The sequence below is a fragment of the Agelaius phoeniceus genome, assembly GCF_051311805.1.
Source record: "Agelaius phoeniceus isolate bAgePho1 chromosome W unlocalized genomic scaffold, bAgePho1.hap1 SUPER_W_unloc_2, whole genome shotgun sequence".
Lineage (NCBI taxonomy): Eukaryota > Metazoa > Chordata > Aves > Passeriformes > Icteridae > Agelaius > Agelaius phoeniceus.
In genome coordinates this window covers 10,610,151-10,637,613 of record NW_027509867.1, presented here as the reverse complement: position 1 = coordinate 10,637,613, position 27,463 = coordinate 10,610,151, and the positions used below count along the sequence as shown (strand labels likewise).

Sequence of the window (27,463 nt, the reverse complement as noted above, 5' to 3'; positions counted from 1 at the left end):
ACAACAGGGAATTTACTGAAGAATAAATGGGCAGTAGACAGATAGAAAGGGATAGGAAACAGGAGAGTGAGAAGGAAAAAGGGGGAAGATGGAATACGGGGTGGGGAAGGAAAGAGTAGGGGTGCACGGGTGTGGGGAAGATCAGGACTGGGGTGGGAAAGAGACCAAACAGAGTACAAGACTCTTGGCTCCAGCAGTGTCCCATCTGTCCTTGGTGACCCTGTGCTTCTCTGCAATGGGGTCCTGGTGGTTCTTGTGGAGGTGGGGAAACAAGGTCATTCACCTGGGGTTAACATCTTTCTCTGGTCCATGCTGTGGGTATCCAGGGAACTGTTTTCCTCTTTGCCATGTGAAGAGAGAATGGGTTTGCCTTAATTTACCTGCAATGCTGAGGCCCAAGGAGCATTTCTAAGCTCCTAAACCACCCTCCCTGGGGGCAGGATGGGGCTGCACCCCCATAGTGTCACTTAGCAGGTGGGTTGTGTTGTGCTTGTTAGTCCACACAGGTGCTCAGAGGGGTTTTTCTTGGCTGCAGCATGAGATGGGGGCTTTAAAAGAGGCCTCTGGGGAGCAGGGTGACCCAGAGTGGGCAAACAGGGGCGTGGCAGGGCAGTTTGTGGGCAAACAGGGCCCTGACACGGCTCTGAGGGTGTGGCACAGCAGTTTGTGGGCAAACAGGGGCCTGGCACGGCTCTGATGCTGTGGCAGGGCAGTTTGTGGGCAAACAGGGCCCTGACACGGATCTGAGGGCGTGGCAGGGCAGTTTGTGGGCAAACAGGGGCGTGGCACAGCTCTGAGGGCATGGCAGGGCAGTTTGTGGGCAAACAGGGGCCTGGCACGGCTCTGAGGGTGTGGCACAGCAGTTTGTGGGCAAACAGGGGCCTGGCACGGCTCTGAGGGCGTGGCATGGTATTTGCGCAGCAGTTCACACCGGCAGGGTTGCAGGTTTCCAGGAGTCCCCTGTTCAAAACGTTTGCTGTGTGTTGCTGTTGGTGTTTTTGTTGTTTGGTTCCAGGGTTTCTGTTAGTAATGGTCCTCACATGATCAAAACCCCTAGTTAGTGCAAATCTGTGTAACCAAATGGAACCCTCCAAAAAGGATGTGTCTGCACAGACTCATTCCTGTGCGGAGTGTTTGAGCTTCTCTGTGGTTTCAGGGGGGCTGAGGACAGAACTTGCCTGATGTGTGAATAGGTGGATGATCTTCTCACATTGGTGGCTGACCTTAGAGAGGAAGTTGAAAGAATAAGGAGTATCAGGGAAAGTGAAAGGGAAATAAATCAGTGGATTGTCCTTCCATCCTTGAGGGAAGCCCACCAAGGGTCAGAGGACTCCTCTGCCTTCCACTGTCAGGCAATAGAAGAACGCTTGGTAGATGAAGGGGACTGGAACTGGGTCCCTGCTTGAGGAAAGGGGCCCTTAATAATTATAGTATTAACAAAAAACTCCTTTTATAAATAAGTATTAATAAAAACCCCTCCCAACCCCCATCCCCTAGCCAGGTCCACTTCAGAATAGGTATGAACCCCTGGATCTGGAGCATCAGCCAAATGATTTAGAAGAAAATTATCTGCCTAGTGAGCATCCCAATTATGATTGATCTGTGAGAGGGATTGCCACCTCTAACATCCAAAAGGAAAGAAGGGTAATCATGGTGGGTGACTCCCTTCTGAGGGGAACAGAGGGCCCCATGTGTCGACCAGACCCACCCCACAGAGAGGTCTGCTGCCTCCCTGGGGCCTGGTTATGGGATATTACTGAGAGACTGCCTGGGGTGATTCAGCCCTCTGATTATTACCCACTACTGATACTCCAGGCTGGCAGTGATGAGATTGAAAAGGGGAATGTCAGGACAGTTAAAAGGGACTTTAGGGCACTGGGACAAGTGGTTGATAGGACAGGGACACAGGTAGTCTTTTCCTCAGGCCCTTTGGTGGCTGAGAAAAACGGTGAAAGGAATAGGAGAGCTCACATTATTAACAAGTGGCTCAATGGTTGGTGTCATCAGCAGAATTTTGGATTCATTGATCACGGGGCAACTTTTACAGCACCTGCTCTACTGGAACCAGATGGGATCCATCTCTCTGTTAAGGGCAGAAAATTTTTTGCTCATGAACTGGCAGAACTCGTTGAGAGGGCTTTAAATTAGGTTTGAAGGGGGAAGGGGATGCATCTGGCAGTCTGGAAGCAGGCCCAAGGGTGGTAAGCTTGAGTTAGGGCTGAAATCAGCTGAGGTGCATGTATACCAGTGCATGCAGCATGGGTAACAAACAAGAAGAGCTGGACGCCATGGTGCAGCAGCAAAGCTGTGATGTAATTGGCATCAGGGAAACGTGGTGGGATGACTCACATGGCTGGAGCGCTGCAGTGGATGGCTACAAGCTCTTCAGGAGAGACAGGAAAGGGAGAAGAGGTGGAAGGGTGGCCCTTTATATTAGGGAGGCTTTGGACACCATAGGTATTGAAACTAATGATGATGAAGTTGAATGCCTGTGGGTGAGAATTAGGGGGAAGGCCAACAAGGCTGACATGCTACTGGGAGTCTGTTATTGTCCACCCAACCAGGAAGAAGAGATGGACAACTTATTCTATAAACAGCTAGAGAAAGTTTCTGGATCATCAGCTCTTGTTCTTGTTGGTGATTTCAACCTGCCAGACATTTGTTGGGAAATCAATACAGCTGAAAAAAGGCAGTCCAAAAAATTTTTTGAGTTTGTGGAGGACAACTTTTTGTTGCAGCTGATGGGTAAACCCACCATGGAAGGGACTGTGTTAGATCTGTTGTTTGCAAGTAGAGATGGGCTGGTGGGAGATGTGGTGGTCGGAGGCTGCTTGGGGGATAGCTATCATGAAATCACAGAGTTCTAAATATTCGGTGAAGTCAGGAGGAACATCAATAAGGCTTTTACATTGGACTTCTGGAGGGCAGACTTTGGCCTGTTTGGGAGACTTATTCAGAGAGTTCCTTAAAAACAAAGGAGTTCAGGAAGGGTGGGCATGCTTCAAAACAGAGATCTTGAGGGCACAGGAACAGACTGTCCCTGTGTGCCAAAAGACAAGTCGATGAGGCAAATGCCCAGCCTGGATGGGCAAGGAGGTTTTGGAGGAACTTAAGAATAAAAAGAGGATGTATCATCTTTGGAAGGAGGGTCAGGTTTCTCAGGTAGTTTTTAAGGGGGCTGCGAGAGCATGAAGGAAAAAACCTAGGGAGGCCAAACTCAGTTAGTACTTAAAATGGCAACTTTTGTAAATGTCTTAAGTTGAAAGATGTAGCTGGGTGTATATCCTATTCCTACCTCTTAGAGATGGGGCAGTTTTTCTGTTAATTGGGCAGTTTTTTTTTATCTTTGCCTCAATCAATCCCCCTCTGGGGAGGTATCTTCTGTCAATGGGCCATTGAGTCTCACTGTATGACTGATAAAAATTACATCATCTCATCGTGAGATGCTCTGCCCAGAGTGAGGAGCCAAGCATTCCTACTGAGATATAATCTGAGATTTTGGGACACCAGTACAGCTTTTCCACTGGATTCTCAGAGGAGCAGCCTTTTCCCCACCGGATTCCCAGAGGAGCAGCTTTCTTCCCCACTGGATTCCCAGAGGAAGACCAGGCCCATCTACACCACCACTCGACCTTCAGAGGAAAACTCCACCCTTCTGCAGGATCCCTGCTCCAACAGAACCACACCTGTCACTGCAGGAGCACTGCAGCCACCATTGAATGGGACTGCTACCAACACCCGACCAACACGTATTCTGACTCTGTCAGTAGGTTGTTATTTTTTTATTTGTACTATTACATTTGTATTTTTAGTTTTCCTAGTAAAGAACTGTTAGTCATATTCCAATATCTTTGCCTGAGAGCCTCTTAATTTCAAAATTATAATAATTCAGAGGGAGGGGGTTTACATTTTCCATTTCAAGGGAAGCTCCTGCCTTCCTTAGTGGACACTTGTCTTTTCAAACCAAGACATTAACCTTTATGGGAAAATTGAAAATATATACCCCACACTCAGTTAGAAGTATCCTAAGCCAAAAGGCTGAGAAATGGCTCACTGATTCCTGTATGTTAAATTATGAAGCGATCTTAATAGCTAATGATTTAGAGCTAATTCTGAGTAACCAACTCAACCCTGCCCAGTTTTTATATGGAGAACCACATGAGGAACTAATACATAATTGCCTAGAGGTTATAAACTATCAAACTAAAGGAAGAGAGGACCTAACAGATCAACCACTCCAGGGTGGAAAACGATTGTACATCGATGGATCTTTATGGGTAATAAAGGGGCACAGGGTATCGGGGTATGCTACAGTGCATGAAGGGTTGGTGGCCATAGAAAAGGGAAAGTTACCTTCCAACTGGTCAGCCCAAGGTGTGAGTTGTATGCCCTAAAGTGAGCTCTTGAAATATTAGAACAGAAAAGGGGAACAAAATATACAGACTGAAAATATGCTTTTGAAACAGTGCATATCTTTGGAAAAATTTGGGAAGAGAGGGGACTATTAAATTCAAAGGGAAAGTGACTGATTCATGAATAATTTGTCTTAGAAGAGTTAGAAACCTTACAATTACCAGAGGAAGTAGTGGTGGTATATGTTGAAGGACATCAAGAAGGGAGCAAGAGAACAATTTAGTCAATTTAGAAGCTAAAAATGCAACTGAATCAGAGACAGAATAACTAATAATAGTATTAACACCCATGAGAGATATGCAAAAAGTCCCCGTATTCAGTGGGACAGAAGACGAAGAACTCCTCAAAACAGGAGCCAAGAAAGATAATGAAGGGAAGTGGAGATGAGCAGATGGGAGGCAAATGTTGAATAAACCCTTTGCCAGGAAAATGCTAGAAGGCATACATGGAACAACACACTTGGGTACAGAAGTGCTCAGTGACCAATTTCTAAGGAATTGGGGATGCACAGGAATTTTCAAAATAGCTAAGCAAGTAACTGAACAGCATGTGATATGTCAACAACTGAATAAGAAAATCATGAGGAGAACACCCAGAGGAGGGCAAGAACTGGCCTTACAGCCCTTCCAAAACATCCAAGTAGACTTTACTGAGCTTCCCCAGGTACAACAGTGGAAGTTTTGCCAGTGATAGTAGATCACGTGACTCATTGGGTAGAGGTGGTACCCACTGTGAAAGCCAATGACAATGTTGTGAGTAAAACACTTCTAGAATCAATCATTCCCCAATATGGGATGACAAAAGGATTGATTCAGACTGGGGAACTCACTTCACATCAAAGATATTGCAGAAAGTTGTTCACGCCCAGGAGTAAAATGGGAATTACACACTCCATGGCATCCACAGAGTTCTGGTCAGGTTGAGAGAATGAATCAAACTCTTAAAAGAGATCTAGTGAAGCTAATGAGTGAAACCCAAATGTCATGGATAAAATGTCTCCCTTTGGCCTTATCAAGAATTAGAACCCAACCCCAGTCAGATCTGGGGGTCTCACCCTATGAAATGATGTTTGGGTTTCCCTTCCTGACCTCACCCCAGAAGGCTGCCACCTATGAGGAAGGGGAAGCCAATGCCAAGAAATAAGTGATGTCTATAGCACAAACCTTAGAAGGGCTAAGACATAAAGGGGCAATTCCTCAAGCTACCACCCTGGATTTCAGAATCCATAATATTAATCCTGGGGATTGGGTGATGATTAAGCCATGGAGAGATCAGCCTCTAACTCCTCAGTGGGAAGGTCCCTTTCAGGCACTGCTCAGCACCAAATCGGCCGTGCGAGCTGCAGAGCGGGGATGGACTCATGGCAACAGAGTCAAAGGCCCAGGAGAAGAACCCAAAGAGTGGACTGTAACATCCAGGCTGGGTGAAACAAGATTGACTCTAAAACAGACTGAGAGACAACCAGAAAAACAACAAGATGCCCAAAAAGCAGAGTCAAGCTTCCACCAACCAGCTCAAGAACTGTCTTCCCGTTTTCATGGGAGAGAATTACCAGCATCTGGAGTACACAAGGGACTGTAAAAGGTAATGGGACAGCTTCTTCAAGAAAATAAGACAAAGGAAGGAGGGCAAGACCAGGTTGGCCCCTTTGTTCGCTACCAAGAAGGCTCCATAGCCCTGCTGTGGGTAGCAACCCCATAGGCATGGTAAGGTAGGGACAAAAGGCCATTCCAGACCTCTGTAATTCCTCAGTTGTCTTTTAATTCAACAGGGACTGGAGGGCAGGACCGAGCTGGCCTCTGTGCTCACCCCTAAGATGCACCAACTATGGGTAGCAGCCACATAGGCACGGTAGATGGGAGTCAAAGCCACACTGGACCTCTGGGATGCCCTTTTGTCCATTCCAAATAAGTGTGTCTAAGGAAAACCTGAGATTTTTTCTCCTGTTCCCACTGTCCTTGCCCACATCAACAGATGCTGGTATGACTCATTCAAGAGAGAGAGAAAAATGTTTTTACTCAATTGTTCAAGCAAAATTACTTATAGATAAAGAAAAGGGGGGTTTATTATAGATGAGTAATCCTATGGTTGACTCTCACAATTAAGGGGTGCATATTAAATCTATGTTAAGAGAAGTTTTGTAGATGTACAGTTATCCTTCCCCTCCCCCTTGCATTGCTATCACAGGATGGCCTCAGTAGTTGGGGCATTTGGGAGGGTTGGCTTGTTCCTATGGCAGCACCTGACCTCCAATCAAGGTGTGAGACAGTGATCTCCACCACTGGACAGAGAAGAAGGAGTAGATTGACAAGACTTTGGGAGGGGCTAGAGGTGTAAAAGACAGAACATCCATTTTGTAGATGAGCACAGAGTGACTGAATTCTTTGCTCCAAGTGCTGTATTCTTTTCTTGATTCAGTCTTCTGTTGTATTTTGATAAGGTCTTAATAAACCATTTAAATTTTTGAAACCAGAAATAATTTCTCCCATGGGGTTGGGGAATGTGGGATAAGGTTGTCTATGCTATATCAGCTCTCAAAGTACAACTTCTCTGACCTGGCCAGACCTCCTTAGGAGAGACCCTGGATCAATATCAATCACAGAATGCTGCAATCAGCTCTTTGATAATATGAACAGCAATAAAGGCACCCATTAAGATAGGAATACATATTTCTTAGAAGCTCTTTGAAATATTTCTCCATAACTGTAAAAGGAAAACTTCCTGATGAACTGCACAAAAGCAGAGGGAAATCAAGGCAGAGCCATGGTTTGTCAGAACTTGCTTGATCCTAATGAGCCCTGAGGTGCATTTGGAACTGAGCCCTGGAACCTCAGGGCCTAAAAGGGGATTGCACAAACCTTTCCAGGAATCAAAGTCAGAGGAAACACCCAAAGTGTCTCCAGGAATGAGTGGGTCCCACTGAGGTCCATCCCCAACACAGGATCCTCATGGACTCCTGGAAGAGAGAATTGGAGGCCAGAATTGGACAAAAACCTCTCAGAGATTCAGAGTGGAAAGGAACATCCAAAGTACCTTAAAAACCTTGAGTATCTAAAGGCATTAATGAGCCCCACTGAGTGTCAGTACAAAGCTCTCCAGGGACTCATTAAAGCAGATAACTGGGGCCATGATTGCACAAACCTCTCACAGAGTCTGTATCAAAATGGAAACACCAAGTACCTTAAAATAACTGAAGTACCTTGAAGTATTAATGATCCCCACTGAGTGTTGTTACTGACAAAGACTCTCCAGGGACTAATTACAGCAGATAATTGGAGGCCATGATTGCACAAACCTCTCAGAGACTGCAAGGCAAAAGCCAAAGCCAAAGTCCTTTGAAAATCCTGCAGTCCCTGCAGGGAGCATGAAGGAGCCCCCAGGGCCATTGCTGAGCAAGGCTCCCCAGGGACTCCTTGCAGCAGATCCTTGAGGCCACTGGGATGTGGGCTAGGGGGGGATGCTGAGGGCAGCACAAGGGGCTGACAGTGCCCAGCCTGGCTGGGGCTGTGCCAGGAGGCCCCAGGGCCTCAGGACAAGGTGTCTCCTCCCAGCCCTTGCTGGCACAGACCCTGCTGTGCCCCACGGCACCAAGACTTGGCTTCTCTTTGTCCCCACCTGTCAGCACTGCCTGCAGTTCTCTGCTCTGCCTGGGGCCTGGGGACACTTGCTCAGTCGTGTCCCTCTCTGGGACCCATTAAAAGTCCAAGAAAGTTTGGAGTTGGATTCTGACGTGGAGTTCTGCAGAGGTTTCTTCAGCTCCCTCTCAGGGACTGATGCTCAGGGCCTGAGCACAAAGGCACAGAGGCTGCTTAACGTCCTTGTGCTGTGTCTGTGCTGCTGAGCTGGGCTGGGCTCCTGGCCCAGAGGCAGCTCCTGCTCACCAAGAAGAGCTTCAAAAGCACATTTCTCTGGATGAGCAGCTCTTCTGCCAGCCCAGCAGGGCTGGGGCACTGCCTGCAGCCAGCGCGGGCACAGCACAGAGGCACAGAGAGCTTCAATCAGTCAGGGCTGGGAAGGGGCTGAGAAGTGCCTGGGGCACAATCACTGCCAGCCCTTGGCACAGGAACCTCTGGCTGCAGGACAATGCAGCTGCAGCTCCTGGAGCCATCTCCTCAAGCTGGAACATGCCAATGCCTGCAGAGCCTGTGAGTACAACTCTGGGTATTTCTGGTGCAGGGGAGGTGAAATGCTCATGAAGCTCTGACATGCTGAGGGGTTCTGGTTAGTCATAGAATGTTTCCAAGACAAGGATTTTAAAAGAAAAAAGGATGTTCCTAAGACTTTGTATTCAGTTTCCTACTATTGGAACACGGCCGGGAGAGGGGGAATAAATATTAAAGGTTGATTAGGAATTATTAATTATGAATGCTGACAAGAGCTTCAGACATCCACACTGTTACTTTTAGTGATCAATAGGCTCACAGGAGATCCCTAATGTGCTTTCAGCCACTCTGCCCATGGACAGCAGCAGCATCACCTTTGCTGGAGCCATCAGGCTCAGTCTGAGCTGTCCTTTCTCCAAGCTGCAAACAGAACCTGCCCCCAGCCAGTGCCCTGCAAACAGGCAGGGTTCTGTAGGGCCAAGGAGAGTGCACAGAGATTTGGGGTCTGTGAGTGCTGGCAGGGAGAGATCAGGCACAGGGAAACCCCTGCAGCAGGGAAATCTGCAGGAAGCAGAGAGAAGATCAGGCAATGAGAGAAAACAAAGCCCAGCAATGCTGTGGCAGGGAGAGTTTAGAGATGCCCACAGGAGCCCCTGCAGTGCAGCCCCTCCCTCTGAACAAGCCCCCTCCCTCCTGTGCCCCAGCCAAGCCTCTGCCCTCAGGGCCGGGGCTCCAAGGCGTGCAGCCCCTCCTGTGCAGGCAGAGCTGCAGCAGAGCCGTGGGGCAGCTCTGCAGCCCCGGGCCCAGTTCCCTCTGCAGAGCACAGGGCTGGGAGCAGCTGCCCGGCCCTGGGGGCTCTGGCAGGGGGCACAGCTGGCTCAGGGTGACGCTGTCCCCAGGGCCCGGCTCTGGGCAATGCTGTCAGTGCAGCCAGGGAAGGAGCTGCATCTCCCACAATCCAATGCCATCAGAAGGACACTTGGAAGTCTCCCTGAGATTTCAGTCCAAGCTGGAAGCTTCAATCCAGGGTTCAAACCTGTCCTAGAGCATCTCTGAGTTATGAGATTGAGGGCGAAAGGGAGAGGTGTTGTGACACTGAAAATGCTGCTGGGTTGGTGAAATGACCAATGTGAGTCCTTGGCTACAAATGTGGAGCTGGGCTCTGGTGGATCCATCTTCTCTAACCAGTACGTGGTGACATTTCAGGGGAAGCATAGGAAGGTGATCACCCTCCACCTGAGAAAGGTTAAAGCCCAATGAATCTCTGAACAAGTCAGAATGACAGACCATCTCCCCTCCGTCTCCACTCATCATCTTGCCCCAGGGGAAATCACTCTTCTCCCTGAGGGCAGCAGAAATGCTGAAGGTTTGATACCCAAAACTACCAGCAGAGACATGGGGGGAGCTTATAAAGAAAACCTCAGAACTCTGAAACACTAAAGACCATGTCTGAGTGTTACAGAGGAGGATGTATGGGGAATGTCTTTGATTTTGTTTACAGGTATCTAATCTAAATCTTCACCGTCCTTTCATCCATGGGCAGCCCCAGCAAATGTCGAACAGCAGCTCCATCAGGCACTTCCTCCTGCTGGCATTGGCAGACACGCGGCAGCTGCAGCTCCTGCACTTCTGCCTCTTGCTGGGCATCTCCCTGGCTGCCCTCCTGGGCAACGGCCTCATCATCAGCGCCGTAGCCTGCGGCCACCACCTGCACACGCCCATGTTCTTCTTCCTGCTCAACCTGGCCCTCAGCGACCTGGGCTCCATCTGCACCACTGTCCCCAAAGCCATGCACAATTCCCTCTGGGACACCAGCAACATCTCCTACACTGGATGTGCTGCTCAGCTCTTTTTTTTTGTTTTCTATGCTATAACAGAATTTTATCTCCTGACTGTGATGTGCTACGACCGCTACGTGTCCATCTGCAAACCCCTGCACTACGGGACCCTCCTGGGCAGCAGAGCTTGTGCCCACATGGCAGCAGCTGCCTGGGCCAGTGGCTTCCTCAATGCTCTGCTGCAAACAGCCAATACATTTTCACTGCCCTTGTGCCATGGCAATGCACTTGGACAGTTCTTCTGTGAAATCCCACAGATCCTCAAGCTCTCCTGTTCAAAATCCTACCTCAGGGAATTTGGGCTTATTGCTGTAAGTGTGTGTTCAGCATTGTGTTGTTTTGTGTTCATTGTTTTCTCCTATGTGCAGATCTTCAGGGCTGTGCTGAGGATCCCCTCTGAGCAGGGACGGCACAAAGCCTTTTCCACCTGCCTCCCTCACCTGGCTGTGGTCACCCTGTTCCTCAGCACTGCAGTCTTTGCCTACCTAAAACCCCCCTCCATCTCCTCCCCATCCCTCGATCTGGCCCTGTCAGTTCTGTACTCGGTGGTGCCTCCAGTCCTGAACCCCCTCATATACAGCCTGAGGAACCAGGAGCTCAAGGCTGCAGTGTGGAGACTGATGACTGGATGCGTTCAGGAACATTAAACTCCTGGCCAATTTCTGCAGCTCACTAGTAATAAAAGTCATCTTTGATACATCTTGTTGAACTCATTCTGGAGGTTCTTTTTCTGTGATTTACTTTTTTGACATTGTCCACATAGAAATATCATTGTTTGTGCCATTTCTCATTTTGTTTCTCTCCACCTTCCCTATAGCCACAGACTGTGTCAGTGAGGGGCTGCGCTCTTGGTGCCTTTAAAGGAACTAAAGGATCTCCCAGCAGAGTTTTCTGCAGAGATGCCCTTTTGTTGCCTTCTCTGGAGCTGCAGCAGCAATGTCTGTGTGCAGAGCTGGGGCAGATCAGTGCTGGCCCAGCAGCTGTGCCCAGCAGCAGCAGCAGCAGCAGCACTTGGTGTTGCCAGTGCTGCTGCCGTGGCCCTGCCCCGCTGCCCTGGTGGCCCTGGTGTTGCTGCAGGGCCTGAGTGCTCTCGGGGCCGGGCACAGCCCTGGGGGTGGCAGTGCCGGGGCTGCAGCAGGGACAGGCCATGGGCACTGCTGGGGCAGCGCTGACGCCTCAGGCCAGGCCCTGGGGGCTCCAGGCTCCTTGCCCAGGCTCTCTCAAGAACACGGCCAGGCCAATGCTCAGCACAGAAACCCCTGTCAGCAGCCCCAGGCTGGCCGTGGGCAGGCTGGGGGCAAACAGCATGGCTGGGGCTCTGCAAGGGCCCTGGGGCAGACGGGAAGGAGCAGCAGAGCAGGGGCTGATCCATGCCCAGTGCGCTGCACAGCCCAGGGCAGCGTCCCAGAGCGTCCTCATGCAGCTGCCAACAACATCCCCCCTCTGCAGCCCTGGCCTCTGCCCCAGCTCACACAGGTGCCCCATCCTTGCAGGCACAGACACGGCAGCACTGCCTCAGCAGCCCCTGTTTGCATTGCACACAGCAGGGCCAGCACCCCCATGCTGTTGCTGTGGGGACATGAACCTGAGGGAGCACAAATGCCATCAGCCCCTGGGGCCAGCCAGGGCTGGGGGACACCAGGGAAACCACTCAGCTTTGTCCTGGCCTCTGCACTCAGCCAGAAAGTTTGTTCCCATCAGCTGGGAGTTTCCTGTGTCACTGCAGACGCTGTTGCTCAGAGCCAGGGCTGCCTGGCAGCCACCCCCAAACTGCCCTCAGCATTTCCTTGGCTGCACCTTTGCTTTCTTTACTCTTCCTGCTACAAATCTCTTCCTATTGCCCAGCCCTGTTCCCTGCCCTGCAAACAGCCCATCCCTGTTTGGCCTTTCCTCTCTGGCCCCACTCCCCACTGCAGTTCCTGGCTTGGCACCATGGGAACATCCCTTGGGCAGCAGGATCATCCTACAAGTGCTGCAGGAATTGTCTGCAGGCTCCTGCAGTGCCTGCTGCTGCTCCCTTGCCAGAGGCACCCCAGGCCAGGGGGGCACATCTGGGCTGCTGTGTCTGCCTCTGGGGCTCCCTGTTCTGGGCAGTGAGGAGGAGCTGCAGAGGCTCTGCAGGACTGACAGGATGGGCTTTGGGGCTGCCAGGAGAAGCTGAGGGACCTGGGCTGCTGGAGCTGCTGACGAGGAGGCCCAGGGCTCATCCTGCAACTGCTCCAAGGGTGGTTTCAGAGAATCCCAGAATCAGCAAGGTTGGAAAAGACCTTGGAGATCATCAAGTCCAACCTGTGCCCTGACACCGCCTTGTCTCCCCTGAGCCTCCTCTTCTCCAGGATAAACAACCCCAGCTCCCTCAGCCACTCCTCACAGGACTTGTGCTCCAGACCCCTCCCCAGCCTTGTTGCCCTTCTCTGGACACCCTACAGCCCCTCCAGGTCCTTCTTAAATTGGGGAACCCAGAACTGGACACAGCACTCGAGGTGCTGCCCAACCAGTGCCGAGCACAGGGGAAGAATCCCTGCCCTGCTCCTTCTGGCCACACCATTCCTGAACCATGGAGTGCCAGGGGCTGGATGAGGGAAATGGTGGGGAGGGGGTAGGGACAGAGTCCGATTGATTGTCAGCCATAAAGCGTCATGATTTTCCTATCTATTCAAACTGCATGAGGAGGTACCTGGATTCAATGTCAGATGGAGAGTGCACATATCAATGTATCAACAGGAAAAGAAAACCTAAATAGGACCTAAAAATTCTTTTCTCAGTGTCTTTTTAAATAGAATATATTCGGTTTGAATACACTACTGAAATCCGTAAAATTAACCACAAAAGACTTGAAAATTAAAATCAAATGATTCCCAGAGGCTTGGCTTGTTTAGGGCCTGGGCCACTGAATTCCTGCACTGAAGAGCTGAAGGCTGAACAAGCCTCTGGAGCAGTGAAATTCAGCAGCAGCCTCCAAGTTGCTGAGGATGTCAGCAGCCCCCAGTGAGGCCATCCCTGCCCAGAGACCGTGGGGGAATGGGCAGACAAGGAGAGCGTCCCTGGGGCTGGGGCAGCACAACTCAGAGGCACCAGTGGCTCCAGCTGGGCAATGGAGTGTGGAATGTGGCTGGGAAAGCCCTGCCTGGGCTGGGCCAAGCAGCACAGACAAGCCTTGACTCCCATCCACTAAAAAACTCTATTGAGGGGACATTTAAAAGCAATTACAATTGTTTCTGTACTCTGAGTTGGACATACTGGAGAAATACCAGTACAAGAGATTTTCAGGTAATCAACAACAAAACAACCAAACGGCCTTTACTGGCAAATTCAGAAAATCAGGGAAATTTTGGCAGAATGTTTAATATGACATTCAATCAACACAAAACACTTCTCAAAGCATTAATTTGGCCCATTCACCTTCACAAACTCTAAGCCCGTTCAATTTTAAGTTAATCAAAATTTCCAAAAAGATGGAATTAGAAAGAAAGAAAGACATAAAAAGATACAGAGAAGCACACACACAGGTACCAACTCCTGGATTCCAGCACTGTTCAGATGGAAATTCCAAGAGGATGCAGGATCAAGATGTGTGCTTGCCTTGTGGTCAGCCTTCAATAGCCCTTGGTCTCCCTGGGCCCTTCCCCCAGGTGGGGCTTGGGCTCATTTGGTCCCTCAGGAGCTGGGCTGGGGCTGCAGAGGTGGCTGTGGAGCATTGCCTGTGCTGTGCCAGGGACTGGCAGCCACTGCTGGGCTGGGATAGAGGCTCTGGGGGGATTGGGGTTCCAGGGCAGGGCAGGGCTGGGCTTCCAGGGCAGGGCAAGGCTGGACCTGACCCTTCCTCCCCCACACATGAAATGTTTTGAGCCAACAATCTCCTCCAGTCTGTCAGAACAGGAAATGTTGGAGGTGGAAATCCCAATTCTGGGCATGGGCGCCGGGCCAAGAAGGGCAGTTCTTTTCCATAGGAAGGAAAGCCCAGAGCTCCAGTGTTTGGAAGGCAGGTGAGAGCCTCACTAGGCCAGGGCCATCCAGACTTGTCAGAAATGACATATTTTGTCTGGGAGCTATCTTTGGATGTAGGGAATTTTGGAGGTGGAAGCCCAATCTCGGCCATGGGCACCTGGAGAAGCAGGACAATTCTTTCCCATGGGAAGGAAAGCTCAGAGCCTTCCCCAACGTTTTGGGGACAGATGGGAGGCAACCCTTGTAAAACCAATGCAAGACAGACTTGTCCTGGCAATATTCCTATGGGAACAATCCCTGGATATAAGGAAATTTGGGGGTGAAATCCCAGTTCTGACCATGGGTGCCTGGCGGAGAAGGATAGTTCTTTTCCATTGAGAAGGAAAGCACAGAGCCCCAGTGTTTTAATAGCAGATGAGAAGAGACCCTCAACATTCCAGGGTCATTTGGACCAGTCAGGCTGTCAACAGGAGGCCCAACCAGCCAGTCCTGTTCCGTGTTCCCTTGCTTTTATGAGGTCCTGCAGTATCACCATGGTCCCCTTGGTTCCATGGGGCCCCACAGTGTCCCAGTGGTACTTTTATTCCATTGGGTCCAACAGTGTCACAATGGACCCTTGGTTTGATGAGGTCCAAGAGTGTCACAGTGGCCCCTAGGTTCCAGAAGGCCCTGCAATGTCACAATGGTCCCAATGATTCCATGAGGCCTTGCAGTGTCACAATGGTCTCCGTGGTTCCACAGGCCCCACAGTGTCACGGGACTCCTCTGTTCCATGAGCCCTACAATGTCACAATGGACCTTTGGACCCTGGGGGTTTGCAGTGTCACAATGGTCTCCTTTGGCTCCACAGTGTCACAATGGACCATTGATGACTGGAGGCCCCTCTGTGTCACCCTGGAGCTTTGGTTCCATGCAGCCCTGCAGTGTCACAATGAACCCTTGGTTGAATGGGGTTCCACAATGTCACCATGGCCCTGAGGTTCTATGCAGCCCTGCAGTGTCACAATGGTCTCCTCTGGCTCCACAGTGTCACAATGGACCACTGATGACAAGGCCCTGCAATGTCACCCTGGACCTTTGGTTCCATGCAGCCCTGCAGTGTCACAAAGGCCTCTTGGTTTCATGAGGCCCCACAGTATCACAATGATCCTCTTGGTTGTGTGGGGACTCCCAGGGTCACAGTGGTCTCACTGGTTCCATGAAGCCTCACAGTGTCACAATGCTTTGCTTATTCCATGGATCCGCATAGTGTCACAATGGTCTCCGTGATTCCATGAGTTCCCTCAGTGTCACAAGGATCTCCTTGGTTCCATGGTGCCCCACAGGGTCACAATGGCCCCTTGGCTTCATGAGGCCATGAAGTGTCTTAATGGTGTCTCCATGATTCCGTGAGGCCTTGCAATGTCACAATGGACCTTTGGATCCATCGGGTCTCTCAGTGTCACAGTGGCCCCTTGGTTCCATGACACCCCAAAGTGTAAAAATGGTCTCCACGATTCCATGAGGCCCCGGGGTGTAACAATGGACCCTTGGTCTCATGGGGCCTCTCAGTGTCACAATGATCCCAACATTCCATGGATCCACACAGCCTCCGTACTGTCCCCTTGTTTCCATGGGGCCCAGCAATGTCACAGTGCTCTCCATGATTCCATGAGGCCCCACAGTGTCACAATGGTCCCTTGGTCTCACAGGACCCCACAGTGTCACAATGCTCCCTTGGTTCCATGGCTGTGTGCTGCTGCATTCCCCCCTCCCCTTCTCAGGCCGCCCTGCCAGATGAGAAATGCTCCTTGGGCCTCGGCCTTGGCCAACAGCCCCTGGGCTCAGCTCCTCTGCAGCTCATCACAAACACTGTCTGCTCCAGGCCCAACCAGCTCCTGCTTTCTGGAGGAGCAGCCCTGGGAACTGGTTTTGTTCCCTCAGTGGCACAACATCCCTGTTCTCACCCTGCCAAAGAAAGCTGTTGGTGCCAAGTGTGGCCAGGATGAACCATTGCTGGGACTGAAGCCCCTCTCTTGGGGCCCTGCAAACAGCGCTCCAAAAGGAGCCCTTGGAGCTCTCCTGGTGCCTTGCACTGACTCTTTGTGTCTGTGTGCACACAGGAGTGCCTGTGCTGGGGAAATGTGGCAGAAATGCTGCTCTCTGAGGGGTTTGAGAGCCTTGGATAGCTGAGTCAGTCAGGCCTGTAAGTGAGGATAAGTCATGAGGTCTAAGGGAAGTTAAATGCTGCTAAGAGTTGTTCCTTTGCTAAATTATTTAATATAAGTTATAAGCGGAGTTAAATACAGTTAAATTTTATTCCTCTGTTAAATTGTAAAGTCATCAGTTAAAAGTTAGGTTAAATACTGTTAAGTGCTGTTCTTTTGCTAAATTGTGAAGTTGAAGGTATCAGTTAAGGTTATGTTAAGTCCTATTAAGTTTGGGCTCTGTTAAGCTATTGGGCCATATTCCTTTTACCCTCACTGTCCTTGTGTCTCATACACACACAGGGACAGCTCTTGATTCATTTCTTGTTTGATTGCCTGGATTTGGTTTGGTTTTGTTGTTGCTTTGTTTCCTTGGTGTGCCTGAAGTGTCCAGTCAGAAGCAGAGTGACTCTTGCCAAGGAACTTTGTGCTGCTGTCCCTTGATATTAAATCTGGTTTTTGCTGGGGATCCCTTGCTGGGGATTTTTTCAGCGCTCTCAAGGCCTTGTTGGTACCAGGGTGAAGGAGCCCTGGCCCAGGCTCTGGCCCTGGGGGACACGGGGACGCTGCCGGGGGGTCCCTGTCCCCCTGTGCCACCCCCAGGGCCCCGGCCCCCCGTCCCCGTGTCAGGCTCTGGAGTCGATCTCGTGGAACATCCTCTGGGGGAGGCTGCAGCGCCAGGGGCGGGGGGACCCAGGGGGACAGGGGACCCCGCTGTGCACGAGCAGGGTTGGACTGCTCTGGGGGGAACTGTGAGGGGGGCCGGGGCAGAGTGACCTCCCCAGTGACCTCCCACAGCCCCTGTGATGTCACACAGCCCCTGTGATGTCACACAGTCAGCTGTGATGTTACACAGCTGCTCTGTGATGTCACAGAAGACTCTCATGTCAAAGAGTGACACTGCAATGTCACAGTTTGTTCTGTGATGTCACAGCCTCTTCTGTGATGTTACACAGCCACCTAGTGATGTCACAACCCACTCCCTCATGTCACAGAGCCACCCTCTATGATGGCAAGATCTGCTCTATGGCCACACACCCTACTCTATGATGTCACAGACAGCTGTGTGATGTCACAACCCCATCAGTGATGCCACAAATCCCTCTCTGTGATGTCATACTGCCACTCTGAAATGTCACAGCACACACTTTGACCTCACAGCCAGCTCTATGATGTCATACAGCCATGCCTTGATGTAACAATCTGCTCTGTGATGTCACACAGTCCCCTCTCTGATGCTCAGTCACCACAATGACCTCACAAAACAAACACAGTGATGTCACGGCCCAATCTGTGACCTCACACAGCCCACTCTGTGCTGTCACACAGCCCCTTGCTGACATCACAGCTGCTCTGTGCCTCCATGACACAGCCCCAGAGGAGCTGCTGGGACACAGCCCCCTCTGGGACATGCCACAGCCCCTGCCAGTGCTGAGCCCCTGGGAGCTCTGTCTGTGCCCTGCTGGTGTCCCTGAGGGGCCCTGGCAGTGCCCCAGCCCTGCTGGGCTGTGCACAGGAGCTGCTCCTGGCCAGAGCTGTATCTCTGCAGCTCTGCTGCCCTTGCCAGGAGCTGCCTCTGGGCCAGGAGCCCGGCCCAGCTCAGCAGCACAGACACAGCACAAGGACTGTAATGACCCTCTGGAGCTTTGGTGCTCTTTGCATCAGACTCAGTCTCTCAGAGTGAGCTCAAAGAACTTCTCAGGGACTCAGAAATAGGGTGAAACACTGAGGTTTCTCATATTTTAAATAGATCCATCTGAGGGACAGGACTGAGAAAGTGTCCCCAGGTTCCAGGTAGATCAGAACACTGGTGGCAGTGATGACAGGTGGGGACAAGCAAGGCAAAGGTGTCTCTGGTGCTGAGCAAACCTGCGCCTCTGTCCCTGCAGGCTGTGGGCATCCCCCGGCTGCCCCACCTGGCTGGCCCCTTCCTTTGCTGACAGCTCTGCCTCCTGCCTGCCTCTGCCTGCCCACACAAAGCCTTGGGCTGCTCCAGGCTCCTGCTGGGGGACGTGCTGCACCACAGCCCTGCCCTGGCAGGGAAATTCCTTTCTCCTGGTGTCCAGTCTGGGCCTCCCCAGCTGCCCTTGCTGCCATTATTTACTTCTCATGCTTATATGCTCTAGGAAGAAAAGCTCCAGCCTCTCTGAAACCACCCTTCCATCCCTCCCAGGCTATTCCTGTTCTGTCCTCAGTCTCCACACCACTGAGCACGGAGCCCTCAGCCTCTACCTCCTGATTTTGTGATGAGGCCTCCAAAGCTCATATTGCGAGATTTTTCGTCCTCTCCAAGGTCTGTGAAAATGGAAAAATAGAGATCAAAGTTATTTTCTCCCAAATCTTGCAGTGATAAAAGGGTCAATACCTTTAAACTGAATGAGGGAGAATTTACATTTGTTAGAAGAGAAAATAATTTTCAAGGATGAGAGTGGCACAAAACTGCAACTGTATTTGCAGAGAAGTGGATGCCCCATCCCAGGAATTGTCCAAGAGCAGGAGCTTTGTGCAACCTGACCCAGTGAAACCCTCTCATCCCCAGTGACAGAATTCCTGTAGTGTGGGTTCTCTGCTGTGCTGGGTGCCCTCACAACGCTTCTGGCCAGAATGTCTGCTGAGGGCAGCCAGGCTGCTGCAGGGGCACTGCCCTCACAGCCATCACCATGGCAGCCCTGTCCCCTGGGCCTGGCTCTGCCCTTTCCTCTGCCCCTGCCTTGGCTCTGCTGGCATGAAGAGTTTCGTCATTGATATCTTGTCCCCGAGATGCTGGGGCCAATGGCTTCCCAGTCAGGCTCCTGGGGCAGAAGTGGCTTTTCAGAGGCCAGCCAGGAATGAGCCCTGAGGCAGCAGCTCTGCAGTGGTGGCCACCAGGCCGGGCTGCCAAGGGAGGCTTCTGGCCATGGGCTGCAAGCAGCTGCTGCTGCCAAGGTGCCTTTGGTGCCTCAGGCTCTCCCTGGCACAGCTCCCAGCACGGCACTCTGCCCTTGTGCCCGAGGCTTTCCCTGTGCTGGGGATGGCCTGGGGCTTTTCCTGCAGCGGGACCTGCCCTGCTGATGGCACAGGAAAGGCAGTTCCTGCTGGAGCAGGAGGCTCTGCCTGCAATGGGCTCAAACTACTCCAGCAAGGCCCTGTTTGCAAAGCCCCCAGTGGGAAATGAAGAGGGCTGGGGGTCACAGTGCTCTTGGGGTGAATAATGCAGAATCCAGCCTGACTCCTCCATCCCAAAGTTGAACATCCTCAGAGGGAGCTGAAGCTGTGACAGTGCTGGAAAATCCCCAGAGTAAGGAACAACCAAGTGACACCACTGAGAGCTTCAGCAGAGCTGCTGAGCTGGCCCAGCCTGGGCACATCTGACTGACGGGGCAGCACCTCAGACTAGAAAAGCCCCATCCCAAATTTTAAAGGCAGCATCCCTTGACATTTCCTTTCCTGGGGGGAGTGGAGATTCCTCCCTGCAGTCGGGACACCCCTCAAGGTCACTGCTTCAGGCTGAGCCAAAGGGATTTGCCCATGGTCATTGGTCTGTGGGAGTGACATCAATCTCTCCTTAAAAACAGCTTCTTTTCCTTTAATAAAATTGCTTTGAAATCCCTTCTGAGTGCTTTCTATAAATTAATATAATATAATATAATATAATATAATATAATATAATATAATATAATATAATATAATATAATATAATATGGTACAGCTCCTATACCTTGGACTAAATATTTCTGATTAAGATAAGATAATTTTGTCTAATTGTTACCATAAGAGATAATAGAAATTTTTTATAAATATATATGCTTTGTCATCCTTAATCCTGTGGGACAAATGCTAAAGGTTAAATTTCACCTTGATAATTCTTTACCCATGAACTCTGTAAAAGTCTGAGGCTGGGATTGGAGCCAGCTGCTTCAAGGCTCCTCTCACAGAAGGAGATTACAAAGCCTGGAGGTCCTTGGGGCTATTTTTCTGTGGATATGAGAGTCTGGTCAGAGACAGAGAAAGCAAGAGAGTTTTCCCATTAATTAGATTGGGAACCATTAGGAAGCTGGAGAGAAAAAATTCTAAATTATCGACAGGTGGTGTCTGTAATAGGTTGTTTTTTCCATAAAGTTGTTTACTGAAGGGGGTTGTCTTTATCAGCCAATCATATGAAATGTGTTGATTAAATGACCAATGAGATCCACCTGTAGAAAACCAAGGTCTAAAGGAAGAGGATTGAAAAAATGGGTGGCTTTTAGCCCTTAGCCTTCTGATCTGAGTCTGTGTCATCTCTGACTCAATGGTGACATTTGGGGATCTGTGGGGACTATTGGGAATCCTTTCTGCACCTCGTGACCCAACAGGAGCTTCTCTAATAAACGCTGCCTGAAGCTCCCACTGTGCCCATGACAGGAACCTCTGTGAGTGTCTGGGACATCCCGGCTCTTTGGTAGCCTGGGGACTCCTGGGATGTCACCGTGGAGCCCCCGTGAGTGCCTGTGACAGATGGGTGCCTTTGCAGCCCAAGGTGCCCTGGGATGTCACCATGGAATGGCTGTGACTGCCTCTGACCACAGGGCTCTTTACCATCCCAGCAAGCCCTGGGAGGTCTCCATGGAGCCCTTGTCCCTGCCTGTGACATTCCAGCTCTGGAACAGCCTGGAGACTCTTGGAAAGTCCCCATGGAACCCCTGTGAGGGCCTGTGACAAATCAGATCCTTAGCAGGCAACCATCACCAGCCCCCTGTTGCTATGGTCGGTTTCCATGGCAACCATCCCCAGCCCCCTGTTGCTATGGTCAGTTTCCATGGCAACCATCACTGCACCCCCTGTTGCTATGCTCAGTCCCTTGGCAACTCCATGGAGACCCCATGCCAGGGGTTGTTGCCATGAACACCAGGGCTGGCACCAGCTGCGATGCTTGGTTTCCACGGGCCGGGCTTCAGCAATGGGATTCCCCAATTTCCTGCTCCCGCTAAAACCGCGCTGCCCTCGCTGCCCTCCCGCCTCCCATGGAAAGCACAAAAGGCAAAGATCCCGGGCTGGGATAAGAACAATTTATTGGGAACAGCAACCAGATAAGGAAAAATTTGAACAGAAACAATATTGATAACAGAAGGGATAAATAAAACTTTGACAGGGAAAACTACAACACAACTGACTGTCTCTTTCCAGTCACAATTTCCCCTGTCTGGAAAGGACACCCTTCTCCTCTGGGAGAGAGAGAGAAGGTCCCTTTCCTGCCCCTGGCAATGGCCTGAGGTGGGAGTGAATGTAATGAAAGGGCCATGGCCAGACCCTCATGTTCTTCAATCCCACATCATGTCACAGGGCAGGAAAAGGGACAGGTGTCTTCCCAGCATGGATCATGGGCAACACGGATCCCCAGGACTCTTCCCAATGCGGGTCCTCTAAAGGGGGATGAAGCTGGAGCGGTGCATGAAGCTGTTCCTGCAGCTGGGGCATTTGCAGGGCTTTCCTTACTGGCGGCTCTGTTGGTGTCTGGTCAAGTGAGAGCTGCTGGTGAAGCTCTTCCCACACTGGGGACATTCGTAGGGGCTCTCCCCAGTGTGGATGCACCAGTGGGTGACGACGGTGGAGTTGTGCTTGAAGCCCTTCCCACAGTCAGGGCAGCAGAAGGGCCTCTCCCCAGTGTGAATCTGCTGGTGGCAGAGGAGACTGGAGCTGGTCTGAAACCTCTTCTGACACTGGGGACACTCGTAGGGCCTCTCCCCAGTGTGGATGCATTGGTGGGTGATGAGGGCAGAGCTGCAGCTGAAGCCCTTCCCACACTCCCCACACTCATAGGCCCATTCCCCAGTTTGGATCATCTGGTGGCTGATCAGGGTGCTGCTCTGCCTGAAGCTCTTCCCACACTCCAAGCACTTGTGGGGCTTCTCCCCATTGTGAAGCTGCCCAAGGACCACCAGCTCTGAGCTCTGTCCACCTTCCTGTCTCAGGGTGGGTCTTTCCTCCTCAGAGCACACTGGGCTGGGTTTGGAGCCCCTCCTCCTGTGGAATCTCTGGGGCTTTTCCTCCACGTTGGAGTTCTGCACCGTGGAGCCACTTAAAATGGCCTCTTCCACGATGTTCTGCCTTGGGGATTTGTCCTCCGTGGTCTCCATCCTCAGCTTCTTCTCTGGGGGAGGAAAGACAAGGAGAGGATGGGATTTGCCTCCGTGCCAGAGGGAAGGGGAAGGAGATCCCCCCAGTGCATCCCCAGCAGGACGGGGTTGGCAGCAGGGTTGTCCTGGAGCCGGGGGCTGTGCTGGGCTGGGAGATGGAGCAGGAGAGAGGGGGAAAGGGGCACTGACTTCCTCCTCACCTGCCTGGGGCTCCCAGGGCATTGTGTCAGTTTGAAAAGACAGGGGTCTGCTAAGGAAGGCAGGAGACTCCCCTGAAATAGAAAATGTTAATCCCTTCACTTGGAATTATAATTTCCAAAACAAGGGGCTGTCAAGCAAAGTCTATGGGAATAGGAATAACAGTTCTTCAGAAGGAAAATTAAAAATACAAATGCAGTAGTACTAAAAACTACTTACAGAGTAAGAATACGACCTGACACCCTGTGGATCAGAGTGTTGGTAGCACTCCTGTTAAATGGTGGCTGCAGTGCTCCTGCAGGGACAGGTGTGGTTCTGTTGGAGCAGTGATCCTGTGGAAGGGTGGAGTTTTCTTCTGAAGGTCCAGTTGTGGCGTCGATCGGCCTGGCCTTCCTCTGGGATCCAGTGGAGCTGAAAGCTGCTCTTCTGGGAATCTTGTGGGAGAAGGCTGACTCTGTTGTTCACATTCTCAGATTATCTCCAGGTAGGAATGCTTGGCTCCTCCCTCTGGGCAGAGCTTCTCACAATGGGATGATGGAATTTTTATCAGTGACACTCAATGGCCCATTAACAGAAGATATCTCTCTGGAGGGAGGATTCCATGCGGAAGAGATAAAGTAAACTGCTCAATTAACAGATGATAATTGCCCCAACTTTAACAGAGGGTAATTGAATACACACCCAGCTAAACCTGAGACACTGTTCCAGCCTTGGAAAGCAGGATTTGGTACCAGGATTGTTTAGGGAATGCAACCCTGATTGAAGGCAGAGATAGAATCTCCAGAGCCTGCAGCCAGAAATGGACAGTTGTGTGATACTCATTTCAACATCTTCTCTTTTGGAATTATTGACTAATGATTATTTGCTTTGCCTACCTAATATTTTTGTAATTTTTTGCAAATTTGCATTATCTAAATTACACTGTTCCTTAAGTTAAGTTGGTGTCTGTGTCTTTGGTGCGGGCCCTGCCCACTGGCGAAACAGGGCCCAATCCTGCCTAAGTGTTACCTGGGGAGACAAAACCCTCACTGCAAATGTGCCCCCTTCCTCCTTGTTCCCCACACTTCATGCACTGATCATGATGTCCTATGCTCTGGGGTATCCCTGGGGTCAGCTGGGATCTCCTGTCCTGGCTGTGTCCCCTCCCAAGCTCCCCCACACCCTCAGCCCCTCCCCAGCGTGGCCGAATGAGGGGCAGGACAGGCCTTGGCTCAGTGCGAGCTCAGCAAGAACAAAACCATCTCTGTGTGCTCAGCCCTGTGCTCAGCCCCCGGGCCCGGCATTTCCTCCACTGCCACCCCGGAGCCCCCTTTCCCACCCCTCTGCCCCACGGCCGCTGCAGCACCGGCTGACAATAGAAGCAATTCTGGGGCAATTCCAAGTTTCCTTGGTTCCTGCACAGCTCCAGCTCAGCTGCTGGCAGGTTACAATTAAAGAAAAGTGCAAATTCGGCCCAATACAGATATTATTAAAAGGAAGGGAAAGCTCTGTGTAGCTGTCACAAAGGTGACAGGGATGAAGAGAATAATGATTCTCACATTTGGCAAAAACCCAAGCCTGGGAATTCAGTAGTTATTTGGGAATTTAGCTACTTGAGCTGGGCTTCTTGTGGGACTTTTAGCAGCCTTGTGTTCCTCACCATGTGGTGAATGAACCTTGTCAGTCTTGCTGGTATCATTTGCTCCCTTTCCTCCAGTGATTTTAACAAACTTTTCAAGTAGGGACAACAAAGTATTTTCTTTACACTCCAGTCCCACAAGAGCCATTTTCCTCATCAGTTCTCCCATAGGTCGCTCAGACGAAGCTGCATCCAAGTTTCCAAGAGTTCCTCCAGAGAGACCCACAACCTCCTCAGAGGAAGGAACCATGCTGTTGTCAAAGGCAACTGGGGTCAAAGAACAGTGCCCTGAACTCACTGTGCCAAAATAATTTTGCAATCTGGTTAAGAAAATATTAGAGAGATGCCATTTGCCCTGGAGCAGGGCAAGTGTGACATTGTCCCCTGTGTGTGTGTGGCATTCCCAGGGTGGGGGTTTTACACCTGAGCCAGTTTGGGTAAGGGGGGTGGTGTTCACCCCCTGAGCAGGGATTCCCCCACTGTTTCAGGTTGCAATGTAAGATGGAACCAAATGCATGTTTTCAATCCCCATCTTCATCAACTGCTATAAACAGGTGGGGCAGTGTTCTTGATCTCTTCCATGCCTCAGCCCTGATAACGCCCTCCAGGGGAGATATCTTCTGGGAATGGGCCATTGAGTGTCACTGCAGGACTGATAAAATTCTATCATCCCATTGTGGCATGCTCCGCCCAGGGGGAGGATCCAAGCATTCCTACCTGCATATAAGGTGAGCCTTGCAACACCAGGAGCAGCTTGCCTACTGGATTCCCAGAGGACAAGAGCTCCAGAACCACCACTGGACCTTCAGAGGAAGACCAGACCCTTCTACAGGATCACTGCTTGGACAGAATCACGTTCATCTCTCCAACAGGACTGCAGCCACCACCCTGAGCAGCAACAGGGTGTCAGGTTATATCCTGACTCTGTCAGTTTAAGGCAGTGTTTCTGTATCATTGCCTTGATCTTCTTTTCTTATGAAATTGTAATTCTGGTTTAGACTCTCCCCCAGGTTTGCCTTGAAACCAGTAAAAAATTCAATGCGCTCATCCCTTGCTTTCCTCCCAGAACAGGATTTCACATCCCCAAACCTTTGCCAGATGGAGGAGGAGGCTGCAAGGAAGAGGAAGGAGCCCCGGGACATTCAGGAAGGTGAGGAGGAAGTCAGTGCCCCTTTCCCCCTCTCTCCTGCTCCATCTCCCAGCCCAGCACAGCCCCCGGCTGCAGGACAACCCTGCTGCCAACCCCGTCCTGCTGGGGATGCACTGGGGGGATCTCCTTCCCCTTCCCTCTGGCACGGAGGCAAATCCCATCCTCTCCTTGTCCTTCCTCTCCCCAGGAAGGAGCTGAGCATGGAGACCAGAGAGGAGAAATCCCCACAGCAGAAACTCATGGATGAGGCCATTTTGAGTGACTCCAGGGCACAGGAATCCAATGGGGAGGAAAAGCCCCAGAGATCCCACAGGAGGAGGGGCTCCAAACCCAGCCCAGTGTGCTCTGAGGAGGAAAGACCCACCCTGAGGCAGGAAGGTGGACAGAGCTTCAGCCAGAGCTCAGAGCTGGTGGTCCATGGGCAGCTTCACGATGGGGAGAAGCCCCACAAGTGCTTGGAGTGTTGGAAGAGCTTCAGGCAGAGCAGCACCCTGATCCGCCACCAGATGATCCACACTGGGGAATGGGCCTATGAGTGTGGGGAGTGTGGGAAGGGCTTCAGCTGCAGCTCTGCCCTCATCATCCACCAACGCATCCACACTGGGGAGAGGCCCTACGAGTGTCCCCAGTGTCAGAAAAGGTTTCAGACCAGCTCCAGTCTCCTCCAGCACCAGCAGATTCACACTGATGAGAGGCCCTTCCGCTGCCCCAGCTGTGGGAAGGGCTTCAAGCGCAACTCCACCCTCATCAGGCACCAGCGCATCCACGCTGGGGAGAGGGAGAGGCCCTACGAGTGTCCCCAGTGTCAGAAGAGGTTTTACACCAACTCCGATCTCCTCCTGCATGAGCGGATTCACACGGATGAGATGCCCTTCCGCTGCCCTGACTGTGGGATGGGCTTCAAGCGCAACTCCCACCTCATCAGGCACCGGCGGATCCACACTGGGGAGAAGCCCTACGAGTGTGGGGAATGTGGGATGAGCTTCAGCCAGAACTCTAACCTGATCTCCCACCACAAGACCCACACCAGGGAACGGCCCTATGAGTGTGGGGAATGTGGGAAGAGCTTTAGGCAGAAGTCTCTCTTGATCTGCCACCAGAGGATCCACACTGGGGAAAGGCCATACAACTGCGGGGAATGTGGAATGACCTTTAGTAGGAAGACCCAAATGATCATCCACCAAATGATCCACACAGGGGAGAGGCCCTACCAGTGCCCCGAGTGTGGGAAGAGGTTTCACACCAGCTCTCAGCTCCTCCAGCACCAGCGCATTCACACGGATGAGAGGCCCTTCCTCTGCCCTGACTGCGGGAAGGGCTTCAAGCACAACTCCACCCTCGTCACCCACCGGCGCATCCACACTGGGGAGAGGCCCTACAAGTGTCCCCAGTGTGGGAAGAGCTTCACCAGCAGCTCTCACTTGAGCAGACACCAACGGAGGCACCAGTAAAAGAAGCCCTGCACATGCCCCAACTGCAGGAACAGCTTCATGCACCGCTCCAGCTTTATCCCCCATTGGAGACACCACGTTGGTCAGAGCCCTGGTGATCCATGTTCCCCATGATCCATGCTGGGAAGACACCTGTCCCTTTTCCTGCCCTTGCCAATGACATGATGTGGGGTTGGAGAACATGAGGGTCTGGCCATGGCCCTGTCATTACATTCACTCCCACCTCAGGTCATTGCCAGGGGCAGGAAAGGGACTCTCTCTCTCTCTCCCTGAGGAGAAGGGTGTCCTTTCCAGACAGGAGGAAATACATTGCCAGGAAGAACTAGTTGTTGATGTTGTAGTTTTCTCTGTAAACAGTTTTATTTATCCCTTCTGTTATCAATATTGTTTCTGTTCCTGTTTGTTCTTTATCTCGTTGCTGTTCCCAATAAATTGTTCTTATCCCAGCCCGGGATCTTTGCCTTTT

At 51.4% G+C, this 27,463-nt stretch overlaps 1 pseudogene; it reads left to right on the top strand.

Moving 5' to 3' along the window:
• LOC143692753 (uncharacterized) overlaps positions 1–26,997 on the top strand; it is a 100,189-nt pseudogene extending 73,192 nt beyond the window's left edge.
• Positions 26,998–27,463: the final 466 nt, after the last annotated feature.